The 15,277-nt window shown below is 42.8% G+C and overlaps 1 non-coding gene across 1 annotated transcript; it reads right to left on the bottom strand.

Annotated features, from left to right (window-relative positions):
- Positions 1-12,584: 12,584 nt before the first annotated feature.
- LOC143287791 (5S ribosomal RNA) lies at positions 12,585-12,703 on the bottom strand. Its single transcript, XR_013056004.1, has one exon. It is a non-coding gene; the product is annotated as a 5S ribosomal RNA (ribosomal RNA).
- Positions 12,704-15,277: the final 2,574 nt, after the last annotated feature.

Raw genomic sequence — 15,277 nt, 5'->3', positions numbered from 1 at the left:
ACACACAATGTATAAATACATATATATGCACACACACACACACACACACATACATATCCACACACACACACACACACACACATATGCAGGTTTAAAGCGGTTGGGGGATCATATTGCCTGTCAGTGACAGCTACAAGAAAAAGGACCTTGTCCCAGCAAAGGAGCGTTGTAACATGCTGCCTCAGGCTCTGAAGACTTGAGACTGGCTGAAACTGGACTCGTGGGAGTGTGAGCAGACGACGTGGAGAAAGTGTTGCGCCATCATCAGGCGGCGCTAGAGAGCCAGTACAACGGACACATGAGACCCTCCGCCACCAAGCGCGGAAAGAAAGAGGAACTCATTGAAGATTGCGTGGACAATGCTTACGAGCGGAGTCAGGAGGGGACGAACCGCCCATTCTGAAGCTCCTATGTGGGGCTGACTTTGGTTCCCCGGGTCTATGGGAAATGAAGATACAGAGAAAATTGTGAGGAAATACAGACTGTTGGGCATCACAAGAGCGGGGTCAAACCCACAAAAGGTCATCTACAATTGTGATGTGTTGACTAAGTACAGAGAAAACATCTTGACTGTGACGGAGTGGATGACCAGCCAGATCAACGCCACTTCAGTCAGGCGTGCTGTGAAGCGCGGAAAGAGCGTGAAGTACCTGTTGCTGGACCCTGTGATCGCCTCCATCCAGGAGCACGGGCTGTATGAATGGACGGACAAGACAAGATGAGTGCTCAGTGTCTCTGAGTCTTCATGAAATAGCTGGCGATGATCAGACCAGTCCTGATAGTCCAGTGGAACCTTCTCAACGCTTGACAGTTCCACAGACAACCCGGGTCTTACTGACTCAATGGCTCTTATTCCAGTAGCAAGCAGAAAGTGCTCAGAGGAAGAAACAGCTCTGTGGGAAAAGACTGCCACTGATGTCCGATAGCTTGGGTTAAAGTGATTGTTGACCAGATTTCACACTTGATGAAATATTGGGTGTGTGTGTTTGTACTGTTTTCTGCGAAAGGCAAAGACTTCAGATAACATTATAAATTGCTGAATTAATGCGGGAACACAGAATTCTCACTTTATATATATATATATATATATATATATATATATATATATATATATATATATATATATATATATATATATATATATATAAAACCAGTGTCATTTTCTGTGAAGAAATATTCAAAAACCTTGACACACTCTCGCCAGTTGCTTTTTTGGGGAAAGTTCTAAGGGTCCTACAACTGCAGACATGATGACAAATAATGAACATCTCACGGTACTCTGTCACTGGATGTCTCCTTGGACAGCATTTTGATGCCACATTCATTCTGAACTCACTGGAACTGTCGTACACTGCTGTCTCTTCACTGTTGACGTCAGCAACTTAGCGTTCACTTTCCCCCGTTCTGCACAATTACTGTTAAAGTTTACCCCCGTCACCGGAATGTGACGTCTTGCTGCTGCCCAGCTGTTCAGAGTGTTCATCAACTATCTTGGTCATGTAGCCGTCAATTTGAATAGACTCCATTGTTTCCGGATCAAACCTAGATAACTCTAACCACAACTTAACTTGTTAGTCACCCCTTGGACAGTTCCCAAGAACTGTTCCTTGAGTTCGGAAAAAAAAGTAAAGCGTTCTTAATGAACATTAAAACATTTTTTTTTTTTTAATTTTAATTTTTTTTACATTTACATTGTACAAGTACATACTTTCAAGTACGAGACAACTTAGCGTTGTCGTTTTTTCGCCCATTAAGTTCGCTGATCTGTCTGTCTAAAGTCAGTTAAGGACTTGATGGTGACAATTTGCCGTGATGTGCCTTCATGACAATGTTCCCAGTTTTTGTCCCTGCTTGTTGACACACAGTTGTCATTCATGACAACACAAAAGAGAACAGGCTCTCTGTGTTAGATCTTCCACAATCACGGTCCCCGAGCCTTTCAAATTTTGGTGTGCATATAAGACAGAGTCACGAATCCGTCGTGACACAAAACGTACAATACCTGTGTTAGGGGTGTCGTTGTTGGAAGCGACAGGTGGGCGTTGTCTTTGCCTGGGTCCAAGTCTGTGGACGGCTTTAATGTCCTCGCGTGGCACTTTCACTTTAAGTTTATCTGAAAAAAAGTGAAAGCACTTTGCCCTCACACTGTTGTGATGTCTCCTCCGTTCCGCTCGTCTCCTTCTTAACACTGTAGATCCGCAGGTTGTTCCTTCACGTGTAGGCCGACAGGTCCTCGCATCGACGATCAGCTAGCTCTGCAAGTTGCCTGGCTTCGTTGATCTGGGACTGCCTCAGCTCCTCTCCCTTCCTGCCCTCGGTCACTTCCTGTCTCAGCTTCGCGTTCTCCGTCTGTACTTTGAAAAGTAGGTATTGTGGATAACAAAAAATGTGAATTATCTCTCCACTGCCAACACCAGGTTTGTGGCATTACCTGTCAGTGGCAGGAGGGAAACAGTAACGCCTCAACCAGCACCGGGTCTCAGTTATCACATAGTATTAGCTTGTCGGATGCGACAGATTGAAAAGTCTTTCCACTTTAGTGTGGAAGCTGTCAGCTAACAGGCAGGGTAAACTATGATCCCCAATGAAGAGGCAAGGTGAGGCGAGAGTCACTGGCAGTGTATCCAGGCAGCACAGTGGCTTGTTGCTTGTTAGTCCGCTGACTGACTGACTGACTTATATGATGGTCGTGCCCAACTATGACCACCAAAAAAACCCAGTGACATGTACATCGAACCAAGCCAGATGAATCATTCAACAGCCAACTGCTTCACTTGGGGTCCTAGCCACAGACGGGTTTTCCCCACACATGGTCCATGGCTCTGCCTGCTGCTCCCGCGACAGCACACCCTGCCCCCTCCCCTTCACCCCTTCCCCTCCTCCCAATCCCTCCCTATCTCGCCCAGTCCCAATACGCCAGCACAACTGTTGTCAGTACACCATTTGGCCACCTGGTTCAGCCCTCCGCAGTGTCCTGTCCTGTCCTGTCCTCCACGGAGTGTCCTGTCCTGTCCTGTCCTCCACACAGTGTCCTGTCCTGTCCTCCACGGAGTGTCCTGTCCTGTCCTGTCCTGTCCTCCACGGAGTGTCCTGTTCTGTCCTGTCCTCCACACAGTGTCCTGTCCTGTCCTCCACGGAGTGTCCTGTCCTGTCCTGTCCTCTGCACAGTGTCCTGTCCTGTCCTGTCCTCCACACAGTGTCCTGTCCTGTCCTGTACTGCACACAGTGACCTGTCCTGTCCTATCCTGCCCTGTCCTCCACACAGTGTCCTGTCCTGTCCTGTCCTCCACACAGTGTCCTGTCCTGTCATCCACACAGTGTCCTGTCCTCTCCTTCACACAGTGTCCTGTCCTGTCCTGTCCTCCACACAGTGTCCTGTCCTGTCCTCTATACAGTGTCCTGTCCTGTCCTGTCCTCCACACAGTGTCCTGTCCTGTCCTACACACAGTGTCCTGTCCTGTCCTCCACACAGTGTCCTGTCCTGTCCTCCACACAGTGTCCTGTCCTGTCCTCCACACAGTGTCCTGTCCTGTCCTGTCCTCCACACAGTGTCCTGTCCTGTCCTGTCCTACACACAGTGTCCTGTCCTGTCCTCCACACAGTGTCCTGTCCTGTCCTCTACACAGTGTCCTGTCCTGTCCAGTCCTCCACACAGTGTCCTGTCCTGTCCTCCACACAGTGTCCTGTCCTGTCCTCTACACAGTGTCCTGTCCTGTCCTGTCCTCTACACAGTGTCCTGTCCTGTCCTCTACACAGTGTCCTGTCCTGTCCTCCACACAGTGTCCTGTCCTGTCCTGTCCTCCACACAGTGTCCTGTCCTGTCCTCTACACAGTGTCCTGTCCTGTCCTCCACACAGTGTCCTGTCCTGTCCTCAACACAGTGTCCTGTCCTGTCCTGTCCTCCACACAGTGTCCTGTCCTGTCCTCTACACAGTGTCCTGTCCTGTCCTGTCCTCCACACAGTGTCCTATCCTCTCCTCCACACAGAGTCCTGTCCTGTCCTCCACACAGTGTCCTGTCCTGTCCTCTACACAGTGTCCTATCCTCTCCTCCACACAGTGTCCTGTCCTGTCCTCCACACAGTGTCCTATCCTCTCCTCCACATGCACACAGTGTCCTGTCCTGTCCTCTACACAGTGTCCTGTCCTGTCCTGTCCTCTACACAGTGTCCTGTCCTGTCCTGTCCTGTCCTCTACACAGTGTCCTGTCCTGTCCTCTACACAGTGTCCTGTCCTGTCCTGTCCTCTACACAGTGTCCTGTCCTGTCCTCTACACAGTGTCCTGTCCTGTCCTGTCCTCCACACAGTGTCCTATCCTCTCCTCCACATGCACACAGTGTCCTGTCCTTTCCTCCACACAGTGTCCTGTCCTGTCCTGTCCTCTCCTCCACACAGTGTCCTGTCCTCTCCTCCACACAGTGTCCTGTCCTGTCCTGTCCTCTACACAGTGTCCTGTCCTGTCCTGTCCTCTACACAGTGTCCTGTCCTGTCCTCCACACAGTGTCCTTTCCTGTCCTGTCCTGTCCTCCACACAGTGTCCTGTCTTGTTCTGTCCTGTCCTCCACACAGTGTTCTGTCCTGTCCTGTCCTCCACACAGTGTCCTGTCTTGTTCTGTCCTGTCCTGTCCTCCACACAGTGTCCTGTCTTGTTCTGTCCTGTCCTCCACACAGTGTCCTGTCCTGTCCTGTCCTCCACACAGTGTCCACACAGTGTCCTGTCCCGCCCTTTCCTGTCCTGTCCTGTCCTCCACACAGTGTCCTGTCCTCCACACAGGTTTATCCATACAATGTCCTGTCCTGTCCTTCACACGGTGTCCTGTCCTGTCCCTGTTGTCCATACAGTGTCCTGTCCTGTCCTGTCCTCCACACAGTCTCCACACAGTGTCCTCCTGTCCTTTACATAGTGTCCTGTTCTGTCTTGTCCTTCACATAGTATCCTATCCTCCACACAGTGTCCTGTCCTGTTCTGTCCTCCACACAGTTTCCACACAGTGTCTTCTACATAGTGTCCTGTCCTCCACACAGTGTCCTGTCTTGTTCTGTCCTGTCCTCCATAGTGTCCTGACCTGTCCTCTCCTGCCCTCCACACAGTGTCCTGACCTGTCCTGTCCTGTACACAGTGTAATTCCTGTCCTGCACACAGTGTCCTGTCCTGACCTGTCCTGTCCTACACACAGTGTCCTGTCCTCTCCTGTCCTGTCCTCCACACAGTGTCCTGTCCTGTCCTGTCCTCCACACAGTGTCCTGTCCTGTCCTGTCCTCCACATAGTGTCCAGTGCTGCTCGCAGTCCATTCTTGCAATTTCTCACAGATTGTCTGATGGACGATGGTTACATGATCACGTCTCCTCTTCCCCCACCCCCTCCATCCATCTCGTGGCAGAGTGGTCATTCCGAGGACAGTGTGGAGGCAAGCACAGCTTGGACTGGCTGATCCAGGAAGGTTGTGAGCACTTCCATGACCTGAATCATTTGTCATCGCCCGTTTTCACTGGGGGTGGGGTTAGGGGTGAAGAGGGGGGGTGTAAACGGCATGGTCTCTCTGGCTGATGGTGATGATGATAGTGATTATGATGATGATACTGCTGCTGATTAAACAGGAATCAGTGATGGGTGTTCATTGACCTATCAGACGCTGTGTAGTGATGATGCAATAGCCAGTTGAGTATTATGTTTGCCTTGTTCCGCTTCAATGGCTGCACGAGAGAGAACGAACGAACGAAACTGTATTTCATGAGGGTAAGGGAATAAGCATGGTTGTTTTTTTTACATCCGGCCCTCTGTGCAAAGTTGACAACAACAAAAAAAAAAAAGAAAAAAAAAAAAAAGAAAAAAAGAAAAAGGGTGGTGGTGGTGGGGTGGGGGTAAGAAAAAATGAATGCACAACAGCAAATTCTTCACTCACACACACACACACGCACACACAAAGTAAGCATGCACATCACATAGTTATATACATCAATAATCATATGCATGGTACATGTACAAATGATACAGTAATGGAGGACAGAGAAAGCAAAAAGAACAAAAAAACAAAACAAAAAAACCCAAAAAAACAAAACAAAACAAAACAAAACAACAACAAAAAACAACAACAAAAAAACAAAAGAAGAAGAAGAAAGACTGGGCGGAGAAATAGAGAGACAGGTAGACAGACAGATATACAGACAGGTAGACAGACAGATATACAGACAGGTAGACAGACAGATATACAGACAGATAGACAGGTATAAACGCAATAATCAATAATAATCAATTTGAAATTGTGGATAATATTATCATAACAATGTTAACTCACTCAGTACGGCCAGTCTTCTCTTCTCCTCTACACAGACTCCTCGGATGTCCAGTGGGTGTCTGAATGACCAAACCTTTAGCTTCCGTCGTCAGAATTGTGGTATTCTTTGTCAACATTCACCTCTTCAGTATAAGAGCCTTCCGCTTGCAATATTTTGATGATGGTAATTGGGGTGAAACGCTGTTAACGTCGTCTCTTTCGCCGTTCGTATGGAGAGAGTTAAGCACGTCTACAGGATTTTCATGAGATATGCACGATATGTGTTTTTAAATAAAGAGATACTTTTAACTGTATTCACATTTATACATGATAACATTTCATTCCATTAGCAACCCCATGAGTAAGAAAGACCTGAATAGATCAATCCTTGGAAGCGGTACAGAAATCTTGTGTACATTAATAACAAATCTATTTTGAAGAGAAGGGGAGATAAAACAGACATAATTTTAAACATGAATAACGCCTTATTATATTTAAGTTTAAGTTTAGTTGTTAGTGGAAGAATATCCAGAGCTCTGTAATCAGAAGGATTTAGTGATGAGGATTCTAGAAGCACTAATTTTAATGCTCGCCTGTGGAGACTCAAAACAGGTTTTAGAGTAATTTCACTAGGTGAATCCCATAATGTTGATGCGTAATTAATGTGGGATTCAGAATAAGCATTGAAAAATAACTTGTGACAATGATGATTTAAATAGTGTTTTATTTTAGATAGTTAACAGATACTTTTTGATACTTGTTTGCACAATAGTGAAATATGTTGTAGCCATGATAGGTTGTTATCAATTGTAACCCCCAGAATTTTATGGTTGTCTACTTCTTCGATCATCAGGCCATTAATACGGATAAACGAGCAGTTTACAGGCAGTTTTTGACGCTTCTGTCTTGTTGTGATGAACAAGTATTAATTTTGTTTTCTTGGGACGGAGACACATGTGGTTCAATTCAGACCATTCAATTAATTGGTCAGTGCTAACCTGAAGAGAAAAGAATACATGACATAGTTCAGAATTACTGACATGTACAGTGGTATCATCAGTAAACAATTCACACGGTGCCTGTATAGATAAGGGCAAGTCGTTTATGAAAATAGAAAATAAAATTTCGCCCAAAACAGAACCTTGGGGTACACCGTAATTGATGGACAATAATGCAGATTCACATTTGTTAGCTGACACAAGTTGTTTTCTGTTAGAGAGATAGGATGAAATGAGTTCTAAGGTATTGAGAGATAAACCGTATTTTTTTTTTAATTTACGCAATAGCAGAGAATGATCAATAACATCAAAAGCCTTAGCAAAAAAAAAAAAAAAAAAAAAAAAATAAAAATAAAGAGCTCCAGTAATTTCATTGTTATTTATACTGGTGAGCCATTGATCTACTAAATTTGTTAATGCGGTGTGACATGAGTGATAAGCTCTATATCCAGACTGGTTAGGATGAAACAGTTTAAAAGAATTAAAGTGATGCAGAATATGTTTATTAATGTGGTATTCCAAAGGTTTAGACAGAACTGACAAAATAGAGATTGGTCTATAGTTTGAAGGTTCACTGCGATCACTATTCTTGAAAATGGGAATAACTTTAGCAATTTTAAGCGATTTAGGAATTTGATTTTTTGTAATACATGAATTATATACGTATGTAAGGGATTCTGCAATAACGGGGGCTGAAAGTGTTAATATTCTTCCGTCTATACCATCGAGACCTCTGGTGCCCTTTTGTTTTGAATGGATGAGAGCATTATAAACTTCATGGACAAACATTAAAGGGATATCTAAAGTAGATGAAATATTCCTACATTTGCAAAATTCAGTCAGAGCTTCTAAGGTGTTTAAGTTTGATTTGTCTGATTTAATGGTTGACGTTGCTACATTGCAGAAGTGTGTGTTAAGGCTATCAATAGATATCTCTGACAGTGGTGTACTTTGTGTGGCTATATGTCTATTATTCAGCTCGTTTATGGCTTTCCAAATAGATTTGCTGTTAGTTTTGGATTTGATTAACTGTTCGAAATGTTTTTTCGTCTCTGAACGTTTTAAATTGTTTACTGTATTTCTTTGTTTTTGGAAATCTTCCCTGGTTCCAGAAGTTAAAAGAGAATCACTGAGTTCTATTGCCTTATCTATTTCTTTTGTCATCCAAGGCCGTTTAGGGATGTTCGTGAGGTCTAATAAGAATGCGTCTGAGTCAAAATTTGAGAAACATCTGTAAGCAGTAAACTTATGATAATTTTTAGGGATTTTAATTCCTTTTTGTTTTCTTTTTTCTTTTTTTTTTACCACATAAGACAAACTGGAAAATGATCACTACAGCCGAACGTTGCACAGCACATTTCAGTTTTAGTCTTAGCAGATGTATATATGTGGTCTATGAGTGTCTTTGAGGTGTGTGTGATTCGTGTAGGTTTATCAATTAACTGAGTAAGATGAAAAGAGTCGTAAATTTGTTTTCAATTTAGATTAGGTTTCAATAAGTCAGTGTTGAAATCACTCAATAAAGTAATTTCTTTAGAAAGTGGTGAAGCATCTTCCATCATAGATGTGAATTTATCAAACCAGTCTGCATGTTCTGAAGGGTTTCTGTAAATAAAGGCAATCAGAATAGGTTTTGAGTTTTTTAAGTGTAGTTCAATCCATACTGACTCAACACGATAGTCTTCAAGTGATTTGATTCTTTTGAAACTGATATTCTCATGAATATAAATAAGTAGGCCTGTTTCCTTTGGATTGTGTGGATCTTTACGAATGACACTGTAGTTGGACATTAATAAGTCAGAGTCAGACATATGTGCAGATAATCTTGACTCAGCAAATCCAAAAATGTGAAAGTTTTCCTTCCCGGAATTGTACAATATACACGAAAAACTGTCTTGGCAAGAGTGGACGGAGGGGGAATAGATGTAAGGGAAAGAGTCAGGGCTGAATCATTTAAGTCATAATCAGTGTATTCTGGCCTTAGGACGACACCAGGCTGACGGACTCCACACAGATGGACATCCATTGCCCTTCCCTGATAAGAGGCTCTGTCAGGGCGACCGAATATTTTCCCTCACCACATAGAACACCCTTCTATAGATACTAACAAGACCCTGTCTCGCGTGCACCTCGGGGATCAGCTGCATTGCACGAGACATAAATTCAGATCCCCCAAACCCCAAAACAGGCGTGGCAAAAGAGGTGGGAAAAGATTGTGCTTAGGTAGCAGAATGAAAAAAGCAGAGCGGCTGTCAAAGAAATTCTTTAGAATAGGCAGTTGGAATTGCTCCAGCGCGAGAATGAGAATCTCAACAACTGAGAAATTGGCATATGATTTTGACATTTTATGTCTCCAAGAGACCAGGACAAGTGCAGACAGACCAATACATTTTGAGAATTTCCCAGTCTTTCAAAGGAATGAAGGGAGAGGAGTAGCAATCATACTAAACAAAAATCTAAAAACAAAGTTTCCGCCATAAACCTAGAGAAATGGTGTAGCAACTCATGTGAACTAGTGGGTGTGCGTCTTGAAAAACCTGACGGAATTCACAAAAGCATCTTGCTCATCAATGCCAATGTTCAAACAGGAAACCTGTGCAACAAAAGCGGATTGGGCCTTTTTAGATGAAATAGAGAACGAATTTGGAGACTGTCATTATCTGTGGAGACCTTAATGCAAGATCGAAGTTATGGGACCAGCGGAACACCAACCCACAAGGACTCGCACTTGAAGGAATGACAGGGGAAATTCTTCTTAGCCCATTAACAACCACATCCCCAACTCGCCTTGGAACAAGACAAGGGGACAGTGACAGTGTCATCAACATCGCTCTTACATCTCCAAAATTCAGAGCAGGAATGAATGCAGAGTTGCTTCCACACGAAGGTGGTGATCACCTCCCGGTAGTTTTCTCTGCAAATACTTTGTCAGGTGACACCAAATTTGGCATAAAAATAGGAAAAATTCAGTTTTTTTCCAGTCATCTTGTTTAAAACAATATTGCCCCTCTGGGATGGGCACAAAAAATAAATAAAAAAGCTAAATTATATGCAAACTGAATTTACTGTTATATTTATATTTTTTATTATTCTCTAAACTTGGCACTTTGATCTGATATTCTGACACAACAACAAGAGCAGTCATTTTTATCATTTTTTGTTCAAACAGGAACTTCTTTTGCTAAGCATGGAAGTTATATTTATTTTGCATGTCTTTGGTGCAGATAGTAAAAAAGAGAAATTAATCTGCAATGAATGCTAGGGGGCTTAATTTGCTTTAAACTGATCTTTCTCATATTAAACATTACATTTTGAAATTATACTCAATACATAAAATGCTTGTGTGTTTTACTCTCAGCGTACATGGCTTTCACTATGTTCATTCACCCAAGTGGTCTTTTTCGGAAAATACTAAAATCAATATGACGAGTGGACTTTTTAGATCTATTGGCTGAGACCTGAAAGTCATGGGCAAAAATCAATTGCGTACACATATTATACATAGTCAAAGAACGTGCTCATATTCTTCGCGAATGCGAACGACGCCATTTTGTTTCAAGTTGTTGACCTGCCCGTTCAATCCTATATTCAATCAACAATACACGATAACATGTGATGGAAAGTTGGAGAAGGAGACCGTTAAATATTTATTCAGAGAAAGATTTGTGAACGCCTCATCACTTACTGGATTATGCCCCAAACTGCCCTAGAAATATCCACAGAATCCGTCGGAATTCACAGCTAAAAATTAAAAAAACCCTTGAATTGATGAAACACAAAAATTTCGTCTTGACGTTTCTCAAAATGAAGTCCTTTTCACTTCATACGACGTTTAGAAGTACTTGTACTTGGCTCTACATGTTATTACTTTAACAAAATACTCCATTTTCATATCAACTTTAAAACTAGAATGAACAAAAAAGAGAAATTGAATCGACCGTGTCAACCAGGTGTAACTAAACTTGTACATCTGTCTAGATCCAGAGAAAATGGCTAAATGTTGCAGTGTGATTGCAGCGATAGCCACGTCTCCTTTACCACGGACTTAAAAATATTTTTTAATTGCCCTTAAAGATTTTTTGAATGCCCAAGATACACCAGAATAATATGATTCAAACAGCGTTCTCACTGTGAATACCACAATCGATTTATCGCCCTTTAAAAAAGCATGTTTAAATATCATATTTTTGAGCGTCAGCTAAGGAGCCCCGATAGTGTAATTGGTAAGACAGTTTCTTCTCACCCGAACATGTGGGGTTCGAATCTGCCGTTAGGACTTCTTTTTTTTTTTTTTTTTTCCTTTTTCTTTTAACCCGAAGCTTTATAATCACAAATACAGAACACATTTTAACGATTATATTGTTATAGTGTGCTGGCAGTGTGACCCCCACCACCCACACTCTGTCTCCCTTCCCTCCCCATCCCTTCACCTTCCCCCCAACCCCTTCTTATCTCCCTTCCCGCTCCGTCCAAAGTCCAGTCTTTGAGGTCGTGCCGACACCCGCGCCACCCTCCCTCCTTCCACCCTCCCTCACCCCTACTCCCTAGTCGGCCCTCTTTGGTCAGCGACGCCGCATCACCCGCCCCAGCTGTAGGAATACGTGCAGTTATGTGATGTCTGCCACAATCCCCGTTCTGAAACAGACGAGTGTCGGCATGTCGGAACATCCCGTGTGGTGGCCTGTCTTTCAAGTCGTTCCCCATCTCCCCTTTCACGAACGCAGCTGACGTAGATGGTGGAACTTCGGAATGTAAGCTAGGGAGAATTTATGCTAATGCGAACTTTGATCATGCCGGGTATTGTCCTGTCTCCCCAATCTCTTTGTGACGTAAATGGGTGAACTTGTCGTCATAGAATGTGTATAGCCAAGTGGGTAGAATTGTAGCAAATCAGATGTTTCAGTTTCAGTTTCACTTTCTCAAGGAGGCGTCACTGCGTTCGGACAAATCCATACACGCTACACCACATCTGTTGAGCAGATGCCTGACCAGCAGCATAACCCAACGCGCTTAGTCAGGCCTTGAGTGCATGCTTACATATTTGTGTACCTATGAAAGTGGATTTCATTTTACGTAATTTCGCCAGAGGACAACACTCTCGTTGCCATGGGTTCTTTTTCAGTGCGCCAAGTGCGTGCTGCACACGGGACCTCGGTTTATCGTCTCATCCGAAAGACTAGACGCTCAGTTTGATTTTCCAGTCAAACTTAGGAGAAAGGGCGAGAGCGGGATTCGAACCCACACCCTCACGGACTCTCTGTATTGGCAGCTGAGCGTCTTAACCATTCTGCCACCTTCCTCCCCAAAAGGTTGCCAACAGCACCCGGTGTTCCCAGGCGGTCACCCATCCAAGTACTAACCGGGCCCGACGTTGCTTAACTTCGGTGATCGGACGAGAACCGGTGTTTTCAACGTGGTATGGCCGTGATGAATATGTTGAATTGGACGAATTGGGATTAAACAGTGAATCTGTCAGTCATTCACATAGCGTCACTAGGACAAGCAAAGATTGGTTATTTCAGTTCAGCTAGTTGGGGGAGTGAGTGTTGTAGCTTGCATTAGTATACACAGTATGTTGTGGGAAGGGATAAAACAAGGAGATCCTTGTTGGGCTGTGAGTACACAACTTGTAATGGTTTTATGCTATGCTGATAACTTAGTTTTGTTTGGAACAATGTTTTGTGTCAGTGAACAGCCAGTTGATCTTGTGGCTTGTGGAAAGAAAAGGGGTTAATGTGTGGAGGGAAGTACTGGCCTATATCTTTTGAGTCCCCCCCCCCCCCTCTTCTATTTTGTTACAAATATCCTGTTCTGTATTTTTGATGTATTCTTACTTGTTTTGTATATAGTAGGTGGTGTTGGTTCAGTGTGAACTGAACAGATCTATAGGCTAACACACTGTCAGTGTGTGTTGAGGGTTTTTCATGTGTGTGTGCACATGGGGGTAACAGTAAGTGTTGTGGAACACATGTTTGATTTGTTGGTTGTTGTGGTAACATGTGTAGGAGTTGTGCTATGTGTCAGTGGTTTACTTTGTTCAGACAAAGTGGGAAAGCACATTTTAATGTGATTAATGAGTTGATTAACAAGGAGAGCACCGAGGGTCAGTGCTATGTTGTTGCACATTGCTGTTTACCAGAGATATGTTGGAAGTAATAATTTCCTTACATGTACTTGTGTCGGTGGTATACCTTGTGAAGACAAAGAGATTTGTTTGGTAATGGTAACACACAGTTTAGCTGAATGATTGGTAACATGAGTTGGAACACAGGGTTGTATTGGTCAGTGATATGTTTTGTGCACAGTATTGTATGTCACTGTTGGTGGCAGGTAAGCTTAATGAAGCTTGTTATTACCTCACCTACATTTATGTGTGAGGGGGGTGCATACTGGTGGACATGTGATGAAAGGTGCTGAGAGGGCATAGGCCTTTCGTGTCAGTGATGTCAGGATACTTTGAGAGTTTCTGACCTGGGTTTTGGTTTTGTGTTTTGTGTTCCAGGTGTGCTGCTTGTAGTTGTAGGTGCTGCTTGTAGATGCTGCTTGTAGGAAGTACTTGAAGTAGGCAGTGTGTGCTGCCTTAGTGTGTGTTGCTTTTGCTAAGTAGGGTGAACTGCTTAGTGTGTGTGTTGTATTGCAAAGTAAACATTCTATAAAAACCACTCCATGTGGCCCTGCTATTGATGTGAGGAGAGAGTGAGTGAGCGCATCATTAGTTGATCCTATATCCCCCTGTCTGTTCCCCTCTCTATTGGAATAGAATCGAACCACAACACTTTCAGAGCACAACTGTTTTTACAATATATTTTTTAAAGTGTATCGCAAGTGAGTCTTGAAGGCCTTGCCTCTCTTGTTATCCATGCTTTTTTCCTCACAGAACCCATACTAATTTTCAATTGCTTAATGAGTATTTGGACCGATGATGGACGTTTTCAGTATATTTATTGCCTCAGGTACATATTTTGCAAGTGAAAGTATCATATCTTCATTTTCTGTCAGTATGCCGAACAAATCTTTTCTCTGCGCTGGAGCTGTATTGAAAAGGGTACAGGTGTTTTTTGTTGTTGTTTTTGTTTTTGTTTTGTTTTTGCAATTCATCGTATCTTTTGCAGTTGAATATAAAATGATTTTCATCTAATGGACCACACATTGGGCAAGGATATGTTGTTACGTCTGAATCGAACCATCTTCTGTTGGCATTCAGTCCAAGTGCTCTCAATCTGAGCTTCGCAAAGCAGATTTTATGCCATTTATTTGTTATAATCTTAATATATTTCTCCGTTCGAAAAAGCGATTTAAATGAATAAAACCATTTATACCTATCATTGAGAGAGAGAGAGAGAGAGAGAGAGAGAACAGTAATATGTGTTTTATTTCATTTTATTTTTCTCTTGATTTAAAAAACACTACATTTTCCACTATCAACCGCAATTATTTTTTATTTTGATGCCTTCTTTCCAACCACTCCCCGAGCACTTTTTTTAAACAGTGTATTTTTGACTCACTTGTGAGTCTATATTTTAACCCGGTGTTCAGTTGTGTGTGTGTGTGTGTGTGTGTGTGTGTGTGTGTGTGTGTGTGTGTGTGTGTGTGTGTGTGTGTGGTAAACTTTAACATTGACATTTTCTCTGCAAATACTTTGTCAGTTGACACCAAATTAGGCAAAAAAATAGGAAAAATTCAGTTCTTTCCAGTCATCTTGTTTAAAACAATATTGCACCTCTGGGATGGGCACACACAAAAAAAAAGAAGAAAAAAAGAAGCCTAATTATATGCAAACTGCATTTACTGTTATATTTATATTTTTTGTATTCTCTAAATTTGGCACTTTGATCTGATAATCTGACAACAACAAGAGCAGTCATTATTATCATTTTTTGTTCAAACAGGAACTTCTTTTGCTAAGCATGGAAGTTTTATTTATTTTGCAAACGTTTTGGTGCAGATAGAAAAAAAGGGAAATTACTCTGTAATTAATGCTAGGGGACTTACTTTGCTTTAAAC

The sequence above is a fragment of the Babylonia areolata genome, chromosome 11 (genome assembly GCF_041734735.1).
Source record: "Babylonia areolata isolate BAREFJ2019XMU chromosome 11, ASM4173473v1, whole genome shotgun sequence".
NCBI lineage: Eukaryota > Metazoa > Mollusca > Gastropoda > Neogastropoda > Buccinidae > Babylonia > Babylonia areolata.
Note: the sequence above shows the minus strand (reverse complement) of the source record. Positions and strands in the feature narration are given on the sequence as shown.